The sequence below is a fragment of the Prenolepis imparis genome, unplaced genomic scaffold (assembly GCF_030444845.1).
Source record: "Prenolepis imparis isolate NDT839.2.m4 unplaced genomic scaffold, iyPreImpa1.0 SCAF_2, whole genome shotgun sequence".
Lineage (NCBI taxonomy): Eukaryota > Metazoa > Arthropoda > Insecta > Hymenoptera > Formicidae > Prenolepis > Prenolepis imparis.
In genome coordinates this window covers 16,663,662-16,687,544 of record NW_028141160.1, presented here as the reverse complement: position 1 = coordinate 16,687,544, position 23,883 = coordinate 16,663,662, and the positions used below count along the sequence as shown (strand labels likewise).

Here is a 23,883-nt window from a genome sequence, read left to right as displayed (position 1 = left end):
CTAATACGACACATACGGATCCAATTTGAAGATGTAAATAAAATGTAAACAAAATAAGCAACGGATTGTAAACACACATATCATCCATTTCACGCGCTCGTCATCGAAAATTTTTGAAATTTATTTCCGCGGATATATGAATACCTTACACAATCACAACTCTTGCGTATATACCTCAATTATTTATAGTTTTGTTGCGGATTAAAAATCACAATCAACGCGCGTGAAATTTTAACGGGGTGGTTTCTACGATCTCGAAGGCGTATTACAAATAGCCACGCAGTGCAGTCACGTACGTCACGCGTCTGGAAAGTAATTTAAAACTTGATAGTGTTATCGCATGCGCCTTACCAGACGATGTTTGACTAGGGAGGGGAGGCTTACGGTTAAGTCTCGGTATGTAATAACACGCATGCACGTTGCCAGCCAAAGTTTGTAACGAGCACGACGTACGTAAAGCTCATATTCCTTTGGTCTCGTACTTGCTTGCCGCCGTCTGCACCCACCTTTCTCTTCCACTTTCTTCTTTCTCGGCTAGCGCACTACCGTATTGCGAATCGACCTCCATACCGACACTTTCGCGTTCTCCCATCTCCCATCCCCCATCCCACTCTCTATTCCTCTCTATTCCTGCGATTGAAGGAGCGGGAGAGGGTGGATACTGCGAGAAAACTTTGGTGGCGTGTTCAACTTGACGCAATATCTGTGCGAGCTCGTATAACGTAAACAACGTGTCAGTACCCGCTGCGACACATATATGGGGGCTTCTCTTTAAACCACGTCGCTATATATATTCGCGAAATAAACCTTAAGAAAGGGCTGTCAAACTAGGCGTCATGATCTGTGAGATTTTTATAAAAAAATTTACATAGCTTATCCCTTTCGCTTCTTAAGACAGATTCATTTGAAAGAGATTATTTGTTTAATATTTGTTAATAATTTTAATTCTTTGGAGAATTTAATTTGAATTATTATATATTCCAAGTTTATAAATATACAAAGTTTGTGTACGATTCATCGTGCATTTATTAAAATGTAGATAGTTCAACAAATAAATGATTTTTAAATGTCTTCTATCACGATAAAATAAGAGTAAGCACGTGGCTAAAGCAATTGATTGTCGACTTATTTGAAGATTTGAATAAAAGCGAAGGGATGCTAGTTTATTGCTGTAGTGGCAGTAAGAGATAGCAAGAGAAATAAAAAGGATGAAGAAGAGGACGGGGTTAGAGCGGAAAAGGAGAAAAAGAACGTGTCGCATCTGACAGGTCATTTTCCAGAGCAGAGCACCCTCTCGTCGCGTGCGACTTTGGCGCCCCTCTTCATACCTGCCTTCCTTCATCCCTCTTCGTGCCTGCTCTAAGGATCACGCGGCTATCCTAAACTCCCATCTGCCGATTCTCCGCACAATCCTCGATATCTCGTTTGCCGAGTTCAAATTCGCAATGACACGCCTATACAGCCGTACCAATATCTAATTTGATCTCACTCGCGAGACGCCATCCATCCACATGTGAACGAGGAGGAGAGAGAAAGAGGTAGGGGCTAAATTGTCGGGACTGTAGAAATGTGTGATGTGTTATATCATGCCCGATAAAATTTCAACGTTTCGCTCTATCGTCATTGCCAAAAGATTTCTCGACACATGTCTCTCATGTTATTTAGCGCACCCGATCATAATTAATTACAAAATTCGCAATTGAGTTAGTATCTGTGATATATTATTAAAGTGAGAAGCAGACTCGCAGAGAAATTTGGTACCGATGAAGCAGTGGATACACTCGACGATATAACCGGCGACGGTGAGAGCATTCATTTATTGCATTTATTGCACGACTAATTGTTTATTTATTTCCAATGATTTGGTATTGCATTGTAACAGTCATTTGACAGACGCTTTGACAGACAATTCGCTGCAAATCGCGAATTAAATAATACAGAATGAAATTTGATTTAGCTTTCAACATGTTAACATGCATATATATGTTATATATGCATGTAATATAATTATAAAATTATTAATGTAAAATTTTATAAAATTTCACGTTTTTTAACGATGCACAAAATAGGCACATATTTTTTTTTTTACAATTTCTTAAATCTCTTTTTTTACTGCAAGGCGTCAATTGATTTATGCGAGCAATATTTCATTGCGTTCTATTGCTCGTAAAAATATTTGAATTTTGATTATCACATGATCTGTATAAGTCAAGAAAGTAGCTAAAACGTGACGTTGATATTGAAGAATGAACAAGATTCATCAAACTACATCAGCGGATGATGAAGGTTTGCCCCATTGATTTCCGCTCGGTTGCTCATTGATATTCACGCTAATCACACGACGTTATCGATGCTGATATATTTGCTTTAAGGTTCCGCCTTTTTATTTAGCGGGAAAGAAAGTTGCGGAAGATAACTTTGTGAAATATGCACCCATTAATCATGCATAAGCACTGTAATTTATCGCGTTGGTAATATAACAAAATATTGTATTTAATTTGTATAATACATCACGTAAGTACGCCGTAAATGAAACATCCATTACGAAGGAAATGCATTTAGCGTAATAGTGATGTTTCAAATTCCATTTGATTTGTATATACGTCACGGGGGATTAATCAAAGTGTGTAATAGTACGGAGACCGCTTGTAATATGCAGCTTTAAATATGTCACGTTGGGAAATTGAAAGCGAAATATGATGCATTTTCATGCCATATATTATCTACTTTTTTAATGTTATAATGTTCATATAGCAAGCATAAATTAAAAAATTATTAAAAAGATTTTTAAAAACTTGCCTATATAATATCTACAACACATTATTTCTATAATGAGACAATGAGATGTGAATGTACATGTGTGTACACACGTATAGATCTTATCCATAAAAAAATAGATAATTGTTGATTTGAGGGATATGCATTTTATAATTTCTTCTTTCTTATCAGCATATCCACCGAATTCGTTTAAATTTAACGACGATTACGCACCAGTGCTTCCTCTACAAAATGGACTCGCGAGATACGTTTCGCGGTACACCGGGTCCCCGTTTCGCTCGAAAAAGCCACAATGGGTGCGTTCAATCGCTTAAGTGCAGGTCGTGGTTTGTCCGCTTGCCTGCAAGTGAAAGGGCGGTATTCAAGTTTTCTTACTATAGCGTATGTATACGTAGGTACTGGACGTTACATAACTAATGAATTGTACATCAGTGCTTATGTAACTCGCAGGCGTGCAACCAAAGCAGAGAGAAAGAGAAAGAAAGAGAAAGAGAGAGAGAGAAAGGGAATACAGAAGGGCACGAGAAACAAATAGGAATAAGAAAAGAGAGAGAGAGACAGAAAGACTGAAAGCGGAGGGTGAAGCTCGACGAATGCGCTGCATGAATAACATGCATTTATGCAGTGCCGACGCAATATGTAAGGAGTCCTTCTCTCCTTATCCGCGAAGGACCAAGAAAACGCGCGGCGGTACCTCCATATTTTAGGGGACCCGACAAAGTGCTCGATCCACGCCCCACTTCCTTTCCTCGTAGCCCATGCATTTATGCAATGACGTAATAATTTCGCGCCTACGCCCATGCGACATCACGCTCAATTTCCCGCGTTCTCCTCAATCTCCGGCGAATAGCGCTTACATTTATCGTTTATTCACAGAATTTTACTTTACGTATCAACAAAGACGTAACAAAAAAAAAGGAATTAATTTACGAAGAAAATAATACGATGCAAATTACATCTATCTTAGAATTTTTATATTGAAAAGATAAATTTAAACTCTCTCGTTATAAGAGACTGCTTTTCACAAAAGTACAAAATATACTTGGAAGCTGTTTTCGAAAGCCAATTATCTCAGGCAGATATACGGCGGCTATAAACGTAAACGATTATGGACGTGCTTACTGAGACGCGACCAAGTTGCTCCGCACCGAGATTCCCGGCTATCACTCCTTCGTGTACCATACTCAACTGCTTAAGTTATGTGTGGCGGTTCCTGCGGTTTCTCTCTGGCCGCTCACTGGAGTTTACACTAGCAAAGGCGTTCCCCTAACGGTATCAAGGTGCGATAGCGCGTGCCATGAAACGCTGCCCTCCCGATTGTTCAATGTACTGATACGGTTATACGAAGATGTCTGTGTGTGTGTGTGTGTGTCTGTAAATTATATTTTCCATCGATCGTGCCGATGGGAATTTACGTTTCATCATATTTTAATTCCCGCATATTCGTTTCAGCGAACTTTAATAAATATCGCACACATTTATAATTAACGCTATCTCCGGATGAAACGTTAACAAATTTTACGTAGCCCGGGGCGCACGAAAATTATATCGATATTTCATTGTACGAAGTGGCCGGTTACATAACGCAGATCCGCGATTTGCTGCCGATTAAACGCCATTCGCCGAGGAAAAAGGAACACGGGGAAAAAACAGAGAAGAAGAGCTTCTCGTTAGAATCACTTCTGGATCATCGGGAACATCGCAATCTTAACCACTTTGATAAGTTGGAAAAGAGCAGAACTATGTCGGCGGAGGAATCTCACGCTATATAAATCGCAGGAATTCCGCGATGGAAAGGTAATTTTTAAATTTGCCACATTTTCTATTTCGGAAAGTCGGCTACTTGAGCTCGCGAAAAATATTTTGGGGAGAAGAAGATAAGAAGACTTCATTTATATCCCTCGGTCGACAAACAATGATGCGCTAATCCTATTATTTCATCCCGTTGCTTCATAAACTAGGAAATGTACCCTGCGATATAAAGAAAAAAAGGAAGCATCTCTCATACAACTGCGGAATTGGCTATTAAGAACAATTAAATTTTCGTTGAAAATGCCTTTTAACCCGTTCCGACAAACAAGATTTTATTGACTTTTAATCGTTACAGCGTAAAGATAATTGGCAATATTTTGCGTTAACGTCGGTATTTCGACCGTACCTATCAATATTGCTTTAATCATCGCATTTGTAAAACGAATATGAATAACCCGATCGACGTTAATTATATCTAGTACATCGCTGAAAAGAATAGTTTTAAAAAAATGATTACATTGAAGCCAGCTCGTGCTGGCCTAACGGATTTAAATTACATTCCGTTCCGCTTCTTTCGGAGATACATTTTATAAACGAATAATGCGAGAGAGAGAGAGAGAGTGTGTGTGTGTGTGTGTGTGTGCGTTTTGTTATGTGTGTACGTGTGTGTTTTGTTGTGTGTGTGTGTGTTTTGTTGTGTATGTGTGTGTTGGCCGTACTTTATCGAAAATATTCACTTTGAACCCCCATGGTCCTATAAGCCAATTAACGGACGAATGATGGAATACGGATAAAATTTTGGCGATTACGAGTATACGTTGAAGTTAAAAATTCTCGGTTTTGCGAATGCTATGTTTAATTGAGGTTACGTGCAAAATATCTCTGTTATGCGCGCAGCTTTTACTCTGTATCGATACGGAGTGTATTGTGCCAGATTCATATAGCACAATATATGTATACACATATGTATATACGGTCGAACATGTCCCTGTAAAATATTTACACGTATTTGCGCTTAGTTGCAATGTGTATTTAATTTTCTTCTTACTCCTCGCGTTTATTAAAATTGATAATCACCAACAAAATCGTCGCGCAAATATTTGCCAAACTTCATATATATCGATGTATCCAATATTAACTAATCGTAATTTGCGTAAATGTCAAAATACAAGAATCAGCAGGATAGATGGATAGATACAATCGTCGGGCAGACCTTTTCGAGCGTTGATGGGGATCTAAATTCTTTGGTCTTTCGCTGGAAATTTCATAGGTACAGGAAGCATAGGTACGGCATAGTGCGTCAAGGCGCGTGATCCTCTTAACTGTAGTTATCGCGTAATCCACGTTCCCAAGTCGCTCTCAATCAGCGCTACGCAGCCTATAATTCAATATATCGAACCCTTATCCGGACAGCCTAAACTCCACCCACCTGCGTGCTCTCGCCTTCGTCCCGTATCTTAACCCCCTTGGCCACTCCACACCGGAGCGTTTCACTAGAATCTCGAGGGAAAAAAGAAGGAAACAAAACGAGCGCCACGAGGGGCTGGTTTTGTCTTTTCACGATTTCATTTTAACGGAGAGGAGGCTGGTCTTGGAGCGTCGTCATCGTGAACGTGGAAACAGAAGGGGATGAACGGAGTTACCTTCCACCGGCGCTGCGCCTCTTAGCCCATAATTGAATAACGTGTCTCGAGGTACGACCGGGATCTGGATACCGTGATATAGTGGGATACGACCTTCGTCCACACCTCGACGACTTCAATCTTTTCTCCGCTTTTTTTTTTTTTTTTTTTTTATTCTTCCTAAGGGCGAGATGCTCTCGTTCGGTCCGATACGCGATGAAATATTGCTCGGCGGGTAGGTCCGCACCGCTTTAGGCCAGATTCCGAAAGTTTAATTGATTTGATAATCGTTCGTCCCTTCTCTTCCTACCTTTTCCTACCTCTTCCTTCTTTTTTTTAAAATAGATCGATCCGACTGTTCGCTCGTATTTGAATGCATTCGTGCTGCGCCTCAAGAAGGTGACATCCGCGCACGTGAGGGAAGCCAGATGATGTACGTGAGTCGAACGTTTAAAATATTCGCGGTGTCGGTCAGGAGCACGAACATTCTTACTTGTCGCGGGTAAATAATGCGACGTGATAAAACGGTTAGATTAATGCCACCAGTCAAGGCAGCCGAAAAACAAGGGCAGATCGGTGCATAGCAAGTTTTATTTCAGAGAACGCTCTCCACCCCCCCGTGACGTAAAATAATGTCGGCGTGTCTATGCATCTCATAAGCATCCGCGCGCGATACACGTGGATACTTTACGAGCAGAAAGAAAAACAGACTTAATATATTGACACCATTACCAGTATTATTACCAGCGAAAATTGGAGATGACGTTACCGTTCCTTAATGTCGTATGCATCGTACACACGTTCTCAATTTTGCGAAAACTAATTTATATTGACGAAACTTTCCATATATATATTAAATCGATACCTAATAACTCCTAATTTTCTAATCATATTAGTATATTAACATATATTTGACTAGTAGCTATTTTAAATCAGAATATATCAAATCAATATGTACGATGTGTGACAAAATGTAAAATTACCAAGCGCGATATTCTGTCATCGGATGATCGTATGGTACGGCATTTTCCCAAGTATACTTTCCGTAGTTAAGAACAAGTGATCCGTAAAAGCATTTTGGGTAACGCATAAGCCTGGAAACTTTGCACCGTTTCCAATATGACGTAAAAGGTCTTTCAGAGCATCGTAGCGTCGTCACGCCTTTGGCACTTGCGCCGTATAGTAAATTTCAAGTGTCATCGAGGCGGTGGCTTGAAGTAAATTCGTCGTTTAACTATCCGATTAGAAATCATTGAAAAGCACATGCTCGTACATTTTAAAGTGTTTGAAAACAAGAGAAAAAGTCACGCACATACAATATTATTGTAATCAATTTGATAAAAAACTTTTGGTTGCTATGCCACGCAATTTAAATTGGATCAATCTGATAATAAATTATCAAAACGATAAAAAATATATATAATACCGTCCTACAGCGGCAGAGCTAAAATCATGTTATTTTATATTCATGAGACAAATATATAATGTAGATCGACATAAGTGCTCATGGCAATCAAAATACGTTCTGGTAGAAAGTAGAGCGAATTCATACGCGAATATTTTCAACGACTTCCAAAAATACAATTTCCACATACACCCGCGCACACACATAAATTGTATTCCAGATACTTATTCCCATGTATCCCGAAATCTTGCTTTTGTACGTAGAGAATCCTACATCCCTAAGAGTAAACTTCTAACCGAACTCGTGGGAAGATCTATATATCCAGAATAGTTGGAGCGGTGCATCGGAGTACGCTGTAAAACCTCTGCCAGATTCGGAAAGATCACGCACGGACGGGGAACAAAGGATAAAAGAAAGCAGGGCCCTAGTTTCGAAAAAGAAACGAGAAGAGCGCGGAGAGAGAACGGGCGGAGACACGGGTGAAGGATACTGCAGGCGGTACAGATATTCGTAGGTGTGCGGAGAAACAATCTGGGATATAGTCGGCGCGATACGAAACGTGGCGACGAGTGAGGTACGGCGAGGGGCGAGAAACCGGGTATAGGAATCGGAAGTGGGTAAAGAAAGCGAGGGGTGGAGGGGAGGGGGGGCGACGGAAAGTGTAGTCTAGAAACTTTATCCACTTTGCATGCTGATGGTCACAGATTCGGGAAGACAAAATGGCGCGCGGTAGCAAAGGGTAGAACGAAAAAGGGGGTAAAACAGGGAGGGGGGAGGGAGAGAGGGCGAGAGAAAAAGGAGAAGAAAGCGGCTAGTGGGCGCGTGGGATCGCGATTCACACAAAATCGATTCCCTTTGTGACCCTTACCGTCACCGCGCGCCACCGACCGTCTCTCTCTCTCTCTCTCTCTCTCTCTCTGTGTCTCCTCTCCAAACTTTGTAGCCAATTTACGAGCGACCAAGTCAGCGCCCTTCGATTTTACGCTAATCCGATGCCAATGTCGTGCCGTAGACGAGGCGAACCTCTCTCTTATATACCGGGTAAGATACCGAAGGGGATTTCATTTTCCGCGGTCCGTGCCATTCCTTTCTCGGCAAGCAGGTCTGTTTCAAGGTAACTACTTTCCTTCTCTCTTCGGCTCGGTACTCGTACCCTCTATCGTTCCTGTATTTCTTTGCGTCCTCCTCTTCTTCCGTCCGTTCTACTTGTAGCCTTCTCTCTTTTTCTCCCCCACCCCTTTTTCTTCATCCTATCTCGATCTTGTCTCTCGTAACTCAGCTCTGACGAGCATCCGCGGTCGTTCGAAAAGGTAATGGGGTTTACCGGGAAGGACCGGCGGTACGTTTCATCCGGTGTGGCCGATCGAGTTACAGAATTAAGTTCAGCCGTACCGGAATAACGACCAGGCCTCTCGTTCCCTCTCTTCTCTCCGCCGCGCCGCCTTGTCCTGCTCTTCCACTTTCCGTCCGGTTTCGTGGCAGACAGGAAAACGATTCGAAACCACGATAGCGATTTAAGGAAAAAATACTCTTGTTCTCCAGACTCGTTTGCGTGAACCGCGAAACGCGCGATAAGACTCGATTCAACGACCACTCTTGGCAACGAATGAAAAGTCGCCGAGAAACTGGGACTTCGATCCAAGGGCTAATGTCCCGATAGATTACGAAACGATCGGTACTCCAAGTTCAAGCACGGTGTAGCGATAAAACGGCGGATCGTTATATCCGGGATCGTTCCCGCGCTTCCCTGATAAAGTTTCCCTGATAGGAATAAATTTTAATCATTCGCCATCACCGATGCGAGAGAACGATTCCCGGCGAATGTCCTATCCGATCACCCGCTTGTGCTCGTAACCGTCCCTTAAACTTGTAAAATTCTTCAATTTTTATACCACGATTATCGCGACGACTCGCGCGACGATCGATTGCTGATTTATGGGTGCGAGCGAACGATCGCTCGCGACCTCGTGAGTTTACAACGCGAACAGCTGCACAAAAGCGTCCCGTACCATCTCGCGAGACGATCAACCGCGAATGTCTTGAGTACCAATAACGCAGACATTCTGTCCACCTAAAAATTGAAATTCGAGACGATCGTATATAACGGACGGTTTTCTCGATGCACCTACTATATTTCCAATCGTGCTATATCCGGTAACGAACCGGATAGACGATGAAAAAAGATGAAGGCGGACGAAGGGAAAAAAGAAGAAAGAAAAAGATGAGAAACGCGAAAGGAACGGACAGGCAAGTGTCAATTGTTAAAGAGACAAGTTGGAAAGTGTAAGAAGCCAAACGTTCGTAAAGAAGGTCGAAGCACGCCCGTTAGAAGGTACAGTGTCATCGTCCGATTGTACTGCAGACAAGGGGTTGAAAATCTCGGAGATATCGGTTATCTCTGCAAAAGGTGGAACTCGGCCTGCCGATGCTCGATTTCGAAAACCTCGGCTCGATCCGGAAAAATTAAAATTCCTGGGGAGAGAAAAATGCGGGAATATCCGACCGGGCGTGCGAGTCAGCTGTCATTCCCGTGATTGCACGTCCGTCAGTCATCAGGAACGGAATGCGCCATTTTCGCAACGCCCGTTCGACATCTCACGGACGACGGAAGGGTTCATTAATTTTCGACGATGACGCTACAGTTTCTTCCGCGTCGGCGGGGCTGACACTCGATATCGGCGTGTTCGACACGCTATGTATTGGGATTTATACTTGCCACACCGAATTTCGCGTTCGCGAGAAGTCACGACGGCGTCGTCACACTCATAAAAAAAATTCCATTACGATCGTTATGCTAACAGGAGCTAATTAGTTTTCGTGTTAATAGTTTTTAGAACAGACAATGTATATACCGTCTACATTTTTGCCCGCGAGCTCAATTAATAACATCATCTTGAAATGTCGCCGAGGTAGAAATAGATATTACTTCCACAAGCACGCGTAAACTCTGACAAAGCGAAGATGGATCGATCCGCGTGTATGGCGCGAATGCGCTTTATGCGGATCATAAAATGCATATTCGACGCTGTCTTCGAGTCTGTAAAACTTCGCACCGTATGAAAACCGAAAGCGATTCAGCTAGGCGGATATTCGCGTCGATTTTCGTCTGGTATCCTCTCGGTATCCGCGATTGGCCTGTATTCGCGACAACAAGAGAGAGATAAAGAGAGGGAGAGAGAGAGGACACATCGTAGAGAAGCGATTGTGGCGGTCGTCGCGCCGCACAGTTGTAACAGTGTCGCGCACGAACGAGTCCGGTAGGTTCTAAATGGCGAGGCGGATACATATGCGTATCGGAGGGGACTACCCCTTTATTGCTTCGCGTATGGAGTCGTAAACAATGCGTCCATATGAAACAATGTTACGGCGTTACCGCGAAACTGCGCGAGGATCGCTCGGGTATTTCCCAGCAGCGCGTTTCCATCCTTAAACAACCGCGACAGCCGCGCGGTTCCCTCACCTGTCGAGGATAGGAGGCCTGTCTACATCTGCGTGGCGTTACCTCACCACCGCCGCGGAGTTTCAGTTACGAAAAACAATGCCTGGTGACACGAGGAAAACTGCGAGAAAGGTCGGCTTTCCGTCGTTTTTTTTTGTTTTTAATTTTATCCCCGCACCCGCGCTTGCCAAAGTACGAGAACGCGAGAACGCGAAAATAATTCCGCACCTATGGAAAATACGAGCGTTGAAGCGCGTGAAATGTTTTTAGCCAGACGCCGGATGTGCGCAACTTAGATTTAAAATTGCTCTCGTTTAACTCTCTGCGCGATATAAATACCAACGAAACGACAGAAACGCCGCGTGACAATTCAATCTTCGTATCGATCGCGCCAAATATCGCGCATTCGCGAAAAAAAAAATCCTCTTGCTAATAGAGATTGCTCTCTTGTTTGCTTTAGAAAAGTAAAAAAAAAAAAAGAAAAAAAAAATTCTCATATCGCGCACATAACAACACGCCGCTTTTATACGGATCGCGATCACCGATGAGATAGACTGCTTAGTAGTTTTGGAATATAGCTTCCTTCTTTCCGGTACGGTGCACCCTGATCCGTTTCAGACAAACCACTACCGGAGAATTTACCTCGATATAATGGTTCTTGCTTACCTGTTCTTGCATCCGCGTGCGCTGGATGCTCCAAATCGTATCAACTTAATTCATATTCACAGAATGAACTTGAGAGTGGAAAGTCGGGAATCGAGGGAGAGATGGAAAGAGAGGGAGGAGAGCACGCGGAAGGGTCGACGATAGCTGGATTGGGGCGCGGAGGGAAGGACGAAGGGCGAACGAACATTTGCCCGAGCGAGAGCTGGATTTTAGCCCCGCTTCCGTCTCATTACTCGCTACACTCTGATTGAATTACCTACAATCAACATCAAACATTTTTAAACTCAATTTCATGTACGCGCAATCGTGTATTTTCCCGCTTTTTCTGCGTTATGAAACCGCTTTGAGAAGTACGAGGGCTCTATTCCGCGAGAAGCCCGCGAGAAGGGTCTGTTTTCGTATTACGCGCAGATATACACAAGCGAGCACGTCGGCAATCGTTACATCGTAATTGCTTTCTCTCTCTACCTCTCTCTCTCTTTCTTTCTTCCTATATGAGAGATATTAGAATAAATATTTTTGCAAACAGACTTCTTGAAGTCAAATTGAAATTTCGGATTTAATCGTTTTAATCTATTAATTAGAGATTCTTTTATAAATTTTTATTGCACACTAGCGTCTCTTGCTCGCTTTATGTACAAAAAAATTGTTAACGCATTATTCTGAATAATTTTACCTTTCTCTACTTTTCCTTTCGATGCCGATCGAAAGAATCGCTGAAAATCCGTTAATATATAGAGTAAAGAGAAGTAAGTGTCGTGTGTGTAGTCAGTCTCGCTTTACGTGCAACTAACGCGCAGCCGCATCTTAGAGCTCTTAATTTAATAGACATTTTTACTGCGAGCTTGCTCGACTAATGTTACAATTATGCAACCAATTAGGGTTCCTTTGTAACGTAATTTGTGGACGCGCGAGCCCGACAAGGTATGTCCCCCGCCTATCGTCCCTTAGAGAGAAGGAGGTCACGTGGCATAAACATAATTAGGTCGAGGGTAAGAGAGACAAGGGGCTCGAAGGGTGGTGAAGAGCGAGCTGGAAGCATACCGAGGAATACTCATCTCTGTTGCCATGGGATCCTATTAACGCAGGAAATACTCACTCGACCGAGCAGCGCGAGTGGGAAGTATTCTAATACTTTCGAAATATAATTTCGCCAGCATAAAATGCGAGAGGATCAAAAGCGATTTCAAAACAAGCAATTAAATGTTTAATTTATATATGCAACGCAACTGATGTAAATAGTAATATTTATATTTTTTTTATTTCTCTTTTTTTTCTTCTTTCGCTTAATATTTCATCAGATTATTTTATATTTCTCAATTAATCCCGTTTCAATATTTTACAGTAGTTTAATTATTGATTCGGAGAGAATCATTATATTTAATCGCATTTCATTTACGTGTAACTGCTTTTTCTTAGTATAAATAATCTTATTAAAAAATCACGAGAATAGAGAGTGTTTATAACAACAAATACAATCGATTATTTTTTTTTAATCGTCCTTGTCCTTGTTTCCACATCTGACATATTAAGGGATGATTCCTAGTTTAATACGAGGACAATTGTTGTGTGAAGTTATGGAAAATCCTTCACTCTCTCGCTTGTATCTCTGGTAGCGTTGATTTCGAATACGCGTGCGGATTCTGTCACAAAGACTGGGTTTCGGAATTAAATTATTGCATGTACGCGGCTTGTTCATTGGAATCCATAATGGCGGAATTGAATCGCTTTCCCGAGAGCGCGATTGATTCGCCGAAACGAAGCACTAATCAAAATTAATTCCCATTATTTCGTTAATGACACCGTGCGTCGCGCTGCTCGTCACGTCTGCAAGCTCGATTTGGTGCGAATTAAAGATAATTAAGAACCTATTTATGCCAAGGGTAGAATTCCAATCCTCAAGGAAGGAGAAATCCTTTTCTGTAATCTTTCTGTTTCTTTATCGACGTAAATTGCTTCGTTTTTCCATTTGCGGAAAGAATTTATTTTGAGAAGAAGAGAATTTCGCAATTAACTAGCGTTGCCTCAATATCGTAACTGTATCTGCAATGCATTTGAACATTTTTTAAATAAAAAGAAACATTAAAAATGTAATTTCTTTTCATTTTAAGGTTACTTATTTTCGTGATAATTAACATGTGTAATTTTGATGTCGCGTGCACCCCATAAAAAATGACAAGTCCATTAATAAGATTTGTCTCCGCACTCTCTCGTGGATTGAGAGAAGCGTACGTCATCGACATACAGAAACGGTCCGTCGTGTATGCGAATGCATCCAAAGCAATTCATCCACCGTACATGGAAATCTCATTAGTCCCAGATACATATAACGCCACGGTATGCCTAATGGCTGAGTTTGGATCAAGCCATAGGACAGACGCTTTACTCGGAACTTGATCGTGTCGATGTTCATAATGCGTAAGCCGTGATGCGCGCGTTGCCAACGCATAATAACCGTCGTACCGTACAAAATTGCCGCAATCAATACGCGATCCAACGATAACTACCACTGATCATGTAGCTTGTTTCGATTTGATATATCCAGATGCGCGCGAAATTGATCCCGAAGGAAATTATTCAGTTTTGATCAGTTGCTGATTCCTTTTGGAAAGCAAAAATTAGAGACGGAATTTGAATAAGCCCTCTCATCGGAGGAGAGATCAAAGTGCTCGCAGAGAATTTCCTTTATAAGCGAGAGTGTCGCATTATCAATAAGGGATGCATATAATAAAATCTTGACTCGTTCGCGCTCTACCTTTTCCCTTTCTTTCAATGATGGGTACTAGGATTGACAGAAAGCACACAGTGAGACACGACACGGCGTGCGTTACGCAACGACGAGGCAAGTGGCGGACAAGCGAACAGGCGAGAGAAAGAGAGAGAAAAAAAGGGGGAAGGGGGCAGGGACTTCATTATAACCTCATCTTGTCCCAGGGAGTGCATTCGAATTGAAAAACGCGCAGGCTTGTTTTGAGGCACGGTTACCGTGACAACGCACGTATATACACCAACACGCGTATACCGCTCACTTTCCCTCCTTGCGTTTTACCCCTTGTACCGTCTCTTTCGCTTTTCCACCCTTCGCGATCCTCTGTCTCGTTTCTCCTGTCCTCGTCACTCTCTCATCCCCGCAGCCTGTATACGCCGTCGGCGTATATCGGACGTAGGCGAAGAGCGCCACTCGCACGGGGAGAACGAGAGACGGGTGTGGAGGAGCAAGGGAGATTGCGGAGAACGGTGGTGGGTGGTTGTGCTCGGCGCACGGGTAGTAGGGGTGAGTACAGAAAGCGCGGGGTGAAACGCAACGGCGGCAGCGAAACGCGGAGCATCGGCGAAGCAGTCACTATGACAACGGTGACAGGCGAGGTGTTAGTGCGCATCCGTGACCACGCCTACGTCACGACGCCGTGACGTCAGAGCGTCGACGGCAGCGGCGCCAGCCGTCGACGAGGAACGTAGCGCGCGGTTCTCTCGCCGGTACTAGTGAAGAAGAGAGAGGACGGCTGCCGCCTGTTGCTACTTCACTACACGTCGGGTGAGCACCCTCTCTCCCTCCCTTCCCTCCTCGAGTCACTTCGATCACCCTGTCTCCCTTTCGAACGTATCTCGCAGATAGTCCGTACTCTCTCTCACGCAACCCCACGCGGTAACCAGCCCCGCGATCTTCTCTCTTCCCTTCTCTCGTCAGCCAGCGTCGCCAGTCTCTCTCGCACCACCGTCTCGCCCTTCCGTTCTCTCGACGGCGGCGGCGGCGGTGGCGGTCGTACGAAACCCCCCGTTCACCATCGCCACCGCTACCCTACCACCAGGTTTCCAGCAACCAACCCTCCTAGTACCCCTCGCCCTCCGTCGAGCGCACCCTCCCGCGCGCGTTACCAGCTAGCAGCGATCCCCACGGCCACGACCGAGAGCCGAGACCGACCGAGAGTCGTCGGCTCTCCACCAGTCAGCCATCCGACTCGCCGCCACGCTACGCCACGCCGCGCGCTGCGTGTGTTTCTCTGCACCGCGTTTTAAGAGCCTGCGAGCGAGAGGAAGCCTTATTCGTGCGCCCCTCGTACCGTAAATCATCGGCGAGGCGCAATCTCGCGCGGCTTCGTCGAGCGCGTGCGACCCCCTTAGGGTGCCGCCTGTTTAATTGTATATCATCTCTCTCCGTCGCGGTGAGACGGACAATACTACCCTTGTGCGAGAGACTTACAGAAACAGAGACAGAAAGTAATCGACGACGTGTAAAAAGGGAGGGAAACTCAGCCGGAAGTCCGGAAAGAGTATTACCGGGCGATAGAATCGCGCTCGACCCTTCGCAGCGCGCGTTATCCACGTTATCCCGAGAGATCTGAAACAAGACCGAGAAGCCGGGTAGCGCGGAGGGTGGAGTACGGATACGCGCTATACGCGTATGCGTACGGCACGCGCGCAGGTGCGCGGGCGGCTCATCGGTGACACTTAGGGAAGCAGCCTAGCGATCGCCGCCATCGACACACGGCACCGGCGACACACGTGCCCTGTCGTTACGGCGGGGGTGCGACGCGGGACACTCCGGGTGGACGCAGCAGCATCACACGTTCTAGGCCGCAGCATCGCAACGCTCTATTCGGAGAACTGTCTATGGATCATAGGTCAGATCAAAGTATCATATTATCGAGTTATGAGATCGCGCGCGCGTCGTTAGGGATGGGGTTGTGGGTGGTCAGCATGGAGAGATAGAGAGTTAGAGAACGAAAGAGAGAAAGAGTGAGAGTGAGAGTGAGAGAGAGAGAGAGAGAGAGAGAGAGAGAAAGATAGGGATGGTGAGAACGAGGGTGAAAGAGGGACACGCGACGATCGAATGCGCAGCACACGCACACAGGGCACGATACGGCCGTGGTCGAGACTCGAGTCGACAAGTCCGCGAGCGGCGCGTGCTGGTAACCTGTTGCCGCCGCCGTGAATGAGACTCTCGAAGCCGGTAATCGCGCGAGCTTAAGGATATATTATTGCGCGACTAGGTTACGAAATTGCGTCGCCGTTAACGAGCAAGCCGGGGTTAACGTTGCTGGGAGAATGAGGGTGTCCGGGTCGCGCGAGGACGCAGCGTCGACATTTCCAAGTGCGCCCGGAATTTCGGAGTAAATAGCGAGATGCGGAGGATGCGTCGTCGGGCTTAATTGACCCGACTCTATCCGTCAATGAGAACACGTGGATCTGCACGGATCAATTCGCGAACACGATATCCGCGGTAATAGAGAGAGAGTTTAGAGAAACGAGATGGGGTTACGTTTACCTTCTCGAATTTCTTTCTGCTTCGCTTTACAAAGTTTACTCTCGCGAGCAAGTTGTTTATCGAAAAACTTCTATATTTAAAACTTTATATTTATTTTCATTAGAGCGTCGATGCAAGTAAACGCTTCCAGTTATTTATGCAAAAATTATTTGCAAGGAATGACATTGCTCCAATTATAAATTTTTAATATACACTCTGCATATACATATAACGCTTACAGAAAAGTATAGCACACTATCTCGCAATATCTGTAACTAGTTAGACATTAGCAGTACGTATATTATACACACACGCACACATGTGCATATATGTATACATAATAATATTCAGAGTAATATTAATCGCATCAGGAACAAATTGATTTATTCATAACAAAACCACCTAATTGGTTTTGTCATTACTTTTCTTTTTCATACGATAAAATCAATTTTACTGAAACTACTTAAGAAAGCCGATCGTTAAACGAGGTCATAATAAAGAGCAAAACGATAGATAGGTAACACAAATATCTAGGTCATCTATCGTAATTCTTGTGCAAATGGAAAATTTACCATCGCCTTCTGGAATACATTTGCATAGCGTAGAATTCGTTTGTTCAATATCTGTTTTGAATATATTAATAATTTCATAGGGAGACGCGAGAATCTCTCTCGTGCATATTCGCGTACCCATTAAGTTCTTTGAATACGAATGTCATAGTTTAAAATGATGCCTTCCTTGACAAATTAATGCATTTTGGACATAGTATTTGAGAAAGTATCACATAGTGATATTTATAAATTTAATATTTCAGTCAGCAATAATAAAGTATTTAATTAAGATTAAATTAAAATTAACTATTCTTTCTTCACATATAAAGGATTCCTACATTATGTAAAAATCAATTCTTATAGAAAAACATTAGTTTATTTTCGACGTAATTTTATCGCTTTGATGATATAATTATGATTATATTAATAATTATATCATCTCGTCTATAAAAAAGTATAAAAAATACAATCAATGTTAAAATATCTACTAGATATTTGGTAGTTAATAAATTGTTTTTTATATTCTATTTAAAATTTATTGTAATTAAAAGCAGAAATTAACCCCATTTTCATTACACGATAAGAACACTTTTACAATATACAAAATTTTCAAAAATAAATTCTTTTTCTCCCGAATCCGATATATCGGATACTCTTAATGGCAAATGTGCGTAAATGTGCTTGCTTTGTAATAATGTCAACGACATATGCAAAACTTATTTTATTGTCAAATAAAATCGTGTTATTTTTAAAAATATCTGATTCTGAATAACCGCACTTATCCTTTTTGTGCTCGGTATAGCGTATATTCACAGTTAGCGTATAGTCACAGTGAGCTTCACGTACAGAGGAATTAGGTTTCAAAGAGAACCTTTTCCATATTCTCTATATATATTTTTTTTTTATCGAAAGGTATATTTATTACCAAAGTAAATGCCGCCGCGCTACGCCATTTCCAACAAATAAATTTTTTTACGCAGATATCCACGCACAAAGTAACAAAGAAAGACGACACCACGGTCCGTGAAACTTTACTCACAGAGATACCTGTAATCCACACGTACAAAATATACATTACGCGGTTCTCGTGCTATACAAAAAGCTGCCTGAACCTTTTTGCAATATTATACAACCTTTAACATTAATCCTATTATAATAGTGTATTCGTGGAAAAAAAAAATGATTTCTTTCTCTTGTGCGAGATTTCTTTCCCAATATAACTATCTATCGCGATACAATAAATTATCCTTTCTAGAAATACCGCGCATAGCGATGCGATCCTAGTGCAGTTCCTAGTGAAGATATTTGTCGATAACGCTCGCGGTAAATTTATTAAATGCGGTTTAAGGGAAAAGAGAAGGGGACCTTCGTATAAGTTTTCAGCGGGCGTGTGACATTAGCTTCGAGGGCGGACCAAAGAATGTAGAATGAGGTTGGAAAGTGGGATACGTGAAGAAGGAACGACGCGCCGCGCGCGATATACGATATATATCTTTGGACGAGGCTACGTGACCGGAATCCCGAGGAGGTTAAAGTTGGATTTGTAACGTATTTTTCGCCGACGTGGAAATACCTATCGACTTGGCGCGTCGCGTGCAACGGCGTCCCGTAATTTCCGTCTTGCGTCCTTCCTCGATTGACGCGAGGGGAAGGAAAGATTTACGTTGAAAGGACCTTGGCGGCGCGACACGTATATAGGTACACGTACGCCTTTACGCACGTTGAGGGATGGTTCTGCACCGCTTGTCGCTTAAAACGATTTTTAAAATGTATGTATATGTATAATCGGCATTTTATTTTTTTCTTAGACTGTCATTTTATATTTCTCCCTGGATGTGTCTTGGATGTCCGACGTAAGCCTCGTACTGACATATAGGGCTCATTCCGATTTATATTCTTCCCGAAATTATGCGCCGCATCCAGGCAGGGATGCGGCGCGCCGATACAGAGAGCAGATCCTTCAAACCACCGGCGAATTTTCAATTTCCTCGGTTTCCTCGGCTCCGGTCGCCGGCAACTCTCTCTTTTTTGATCGCGCACATAAAACTCCCTCGTCCGGCGTTTCTGTTCCCTCCCGGCGCGTTTGTCCCATCCCAGCGTTATACCTTCGAAAGTTTATCCAGCGGTGCATTCTCCCAGCGGTGTTGCATTTGTCGAGATGCAACGCGATTCCGAGCAAGATAAATGAAACTCGCTGTCGTTGTTTCTTCAGCATGGGAGAGAAAGAGAATGGGGAGCATAAAATGCACGTTTGCGCTGAAATATGTTTTGGTGGTGTTAAACTGACATATACGCGCATATACACACAAAGAACATCTCCGTATAAATTGTTAAAATAAACATATTATTTCGATAATCGGCATTATTTAATTTTACGTTTCGCTTTAATCAAATCCGTCCATTATGATATACTTTCATCTATATAGATTGGCAATATCTGAAGTAGTTTAAAATTAATATTCAACATTACAATATTTATAATTGCATAAGTAAATTAATCAAAATAATGTAATGACATATAAAGTACGATTAATAAAAGTATGTTTTATGATATTTATTAAAAAATTCGAAGAAACACGATAACTTGGAGATGCTAACTTATATATGCAAAGGGTGCCTCAGTCAAATATAATGCATTACGCGAATGCGTTATGACAGAGAATATAGGGAGCGTGTACGATGCGGCGCCGGAGAGAATGGAATAGACACTATAGATACTAGAACCAAGCTGAATTATACTCGGTTATGGTTGTGCCTTTATAGGTGCTGCTTACCGGAGAGAGAGCTCGCAACACTGTACTCCTCGATACTCAATATATCCGACACGCACACTACATGCACCCCCTAATCGGATAGAGCTTTAATCGGAAGGAGATCTCTATACTTTGTAGTACATACGCTTCCGTCGATACATAACCAATGCGATATATTTTTTTAGAACGCGATGCATTCGCGGAAGCTTGTAAATGCACCGAGTTTCCAACGAGAAACGATTTACACATAAAGTAGAACTGATTCAGTTTATAGAATCGCGAGTCCGCCTCATCGTCCGCGAATCCGTTATTCCTCCTACCCGCGTTATACGAGGTTCTTTTTATTATCGAACTCGGTTCGATACCGCGTCGCTCATAAACACCACCAGAGGAAGACACCGAGCGAACATGTTTACGCCTTTATTGCTAATATCGTTGCTCACGCTCGATTGTTCCCCGCGGTCCTATCAGTTTGCAAAAGCGTTTGCCGAGATAGAAAGAAAAAGAGAATCTTCTATCATACGCATTGATATTTCACGGTTCCCCTTTATGGCCTACGTTCTTTCCACTCGAAGGTGACTCCAAGATATGAATCTTGGTCATTTTAGTGCTCATCAAAACTTATAAACTTATAAAGTTTTCCGTCAATCCGAATGCGTTTGACAACTGTCGTTTGTATACATCGTATCTTTTTCATTAAGTCATTCAAAAGATAAATCCAAACGCAAAAGACTGAAACAATCTCGTTATTGTCGCACATATTCTTTTAGATTCTATACAGTTTTATGAAAAATAAAATACGCGGAATAAATATAGAAAATGTTGATCATACAATTAATCATAACAATTTATAATTGTAGTTTAATCAGACTGTTTTCTAACTATATCTGTATAGTTACTAAATATGACAGTCACTGACAATAGCAAATTGCTTAATGTATTCTTTTAGCTTTACACTGTAATGTAAATTAATGTCATTCAATAAACTAACATATGTCTGTCTTTATGTTTCAGGTAAGTGTTATACACCCTCGCGTCTGCAACTGTTCAACCTCCGATATGTAAGTTATCAAAGTTAGTTTGTAGTCACCATCTCTCATTCTGTAACAAGAGGTAATAATCAGGCGACGCGTAAGGTAAAGGGGGAGGGCAAATGCAATTCACTTTGTAATAAAAATGGAAATTAACACGAACTACGTGGACGGAAAACAAGGCTAACCTCCTCCGCCAGTAGCTCAGAGGGTAACGCGAAAGCTTGAATAAACAAACTCACCCCCATTACGCTGGTTGCCACCCTCTTTGCCGTCTCCATCAGTCTCAAGGCACGGGCCAAAGGACGTTGTTATGATTGCTAATGGAAAACTATCCAATTCAAAGAACAAAGTGAAGTAACGAGTTACTTTACCACCGCACGAATACACCGACGGACGGGGCTGTGAAAGTTTTGGGCGGGGCGGCGGACGGGGAGAAAATAGCACGGTTTGTTAACATTAGCAATGAGAACGGCAAAAGATCGTGGACGAATGAAAGCGGCTTTATTTGCCGCGTATAAACGCGTTCTCATCACAATATTGGAAGGGGTGAGATTTTTATAAAACGAATATTGCAAAACAAATAAAAAATTCCTCCGCGCTTGTTGCTTTAACCACCTTTCGCTCATTAAAATACTAATTTAGTGTCATTCGCATTCTAATAATATTATTTATATTTGTATTCTATTTAACTCTTCGAGATATATTCATCATATAGCAATTCTCTTATATTGTTTACTAATGAATCGCTATGAATGTACGCATTAGATATTTCCAACATCGTTCGCGAAATTTTCTTTGATATACGGATTAAATAAATTGCACAAAACAAGCTTATTTACTCAAAAGTTGGACGTTCTCGAATAAACGTAGCGAGATATTTTCGCCGAAAATTAACTGCGAGATTTCTATATATCTCTATAGATCTGTCGTCTCGTGCTCAAGTGAGGGGAGCAGAGAATTACGATTCGTATATACATCGTGATGCATATAAATCTGGAACACAGAAACGTTCCCGGCATTCGAGATCGCGTGCGCCCCGCCGTGCCAAGTACCGTTTGATCTCTGAATTTCTCTCTGGCTCCGGCGAAATTATCCGACAATTAGCAAGACCTTGCCCATATTCGAATACCTACATCCGCCCACTCCGCCTCCGGCCCCTCGCGGGAGGAGGCCGCGGACTTTTTAAGCTTAAGAGTCCCGGCAAGATTTAAATTTCAAAATTTCAATCTGGCTTGCAAATCTGTCCGCCTCCTTCCGCCCGCGCGAGCGAACGACCGCGCTTCCGCCTTCTCCTAGACGCAGCCAGATTGCGCGGGTCCGACATCAAAAGTCTTTTACGTCGCGCGTGCTCTTTTTTCCCTTCTCCCCTTTCTCTCTAGCTCTCTATCTTTCTCTCTCGTCGCTTTTCCTCGCCCCTCTTCCCCCGACCTCGCTCATCTGCTTCTCTTAGCGCTCTTGCGTAAAGTCGTCGAATTGAAAATTTCATCGTTGAATGGAAACACGCGCGCGTGCACCGCTGACAAACATCCTCTCTATCGTTTTTCATCGCGCGAGAAATGAAAATTAGTCGTAATTTTGTCACAAAACGGTTAAAGAGCTTAAAGAAACAATCTTTTGTTAAAATATGAAAGAGGCAAGAATAAAAGAATGTTATATATACGTCATATTATACCGCTCGACTTATCAAAACTTTTCTAGTAAATTAACATCTTTAGCATTATATATCAGGGAAAATACTTTGATTAAAAATCAACTTTAGTTTTTAAGATTGATACATGAAAAATTATTACGTAATATATGTACCATCGATGAATCATACACTGAGCACAATAATACATATGACAATTAATTATAAAACATTTGCTTTGTATATTAAAAATGTATAAAGTAAATTTCGTTATACTGAATCAAGATATCTATATGATATCGTGCTATATTTCGAGATAAATTTGGCTTTCCGCACAAAAATCTCTGCCCGGTGTGACTTTGTCGGCATAATTACTTTACAGGATATTAAGGTACAGTGTGAGACACTCGCGTATCTGCGTCAGAAGCGGAGTGCTTGTCAACCGACGACAAGGGGAACGTCGCGCCGGGCGACGACGCGCGGTCAGGGGCGACGACGCGATGGCGAACACGCCGGCGAAACTTTTAATTTTTCCTCGAAAAACTTTAGCTGCTCGTTACGTCGTCCCGAGTGCATCGCGCGGTTGGCGACAAGGCGGGGGCGAAATTAAAATTCATGCGGCGACGCGCCTTTTCTCGGCCGCGTGTCTCGCGGGATGTACGCGGGGGTGTCCTGCGGGAGCGAAACGCGCGCGATGAAGGACACCGTACGTCGCCGCGCGAGTACCAATTTCGGGAAAGAAAGTGGAACGGTGAAGAGAGAGTTCGCGACGCGAGGTGCGGGGAATTTACCCAAATTTGCAAATCAGATTTGTTCCCTGGTAGCGCGTGTGCGCGCTCGCTCTTTCGTGTCAATTATTGCATCACTAAACTGCCTTTGCCTTCATGCACAAGTACGGCGTGATTACGTCGCGATTACTTAAATTATGTTATTTCGATCATTAGTTTCAATCTCGTGTCTTTCAAAAGGATGCATTTTTATTCATTATTTGTATAAAAATATTTTATCTAT

At 42.8% G+C, this 23,883-nt stretch overlaps 1 protein-coding gene and 1 long non-coding RNA gene across 18 annotated transcripts in view; one reads left to right on the top strand and one right to left on the bottom strand.

Annotated features, from left to right (window-relative positions):
• Nucleotides 1–23,883, top strand: part of Bru3 (CUGBP Elav-like family member bruno 3) — a 578,576-nt gene that overhangs the window by 316,012 nt on the left and 238,681 nt on the right. The window contains exon 1 of one of the 16 annotated variants that reach the window (XM_083058830.1): nucleotides 15,594–16,284. The exons of 14 other annotated variants lie outside the window; for them this stretch is intronic. The gene's annotated coding sequence lies outside the window, so the exon portion shown is untranslated. Of the gene's footprint in view, nucleotides 1–15,593; nucleotides 16,285–23,883 lie in introns of those variants that run through there. One more of the 16 variants, XM_083058819.1, reaches the window with a different exon arrangement.
• LOC145949102 (uncharacterized) overlaps nucleotides 1–23,883 on the bottom strand; it is a 61,280-nt gene that overhangs the window by 14,548 nt on the left and 22,849 nt on the right. Inside the window, exon 1 of one of the 2 annotated variants that reach the window (XR_014427545.1) lies at nucleotides 11,663–12,055. The exons of the other annotated variant lie outside the window; for it this stretch is intronic. This is a non-coding gene — a long non-coding RNA (uncharacterized LOC145949102). Of the gene's footprint in view, nucleotides 1–11,662; nucleotides 12,056–23,883 lie in introns of those variants that run through there. 2 annotated transcript variants of the gene reach the window in all.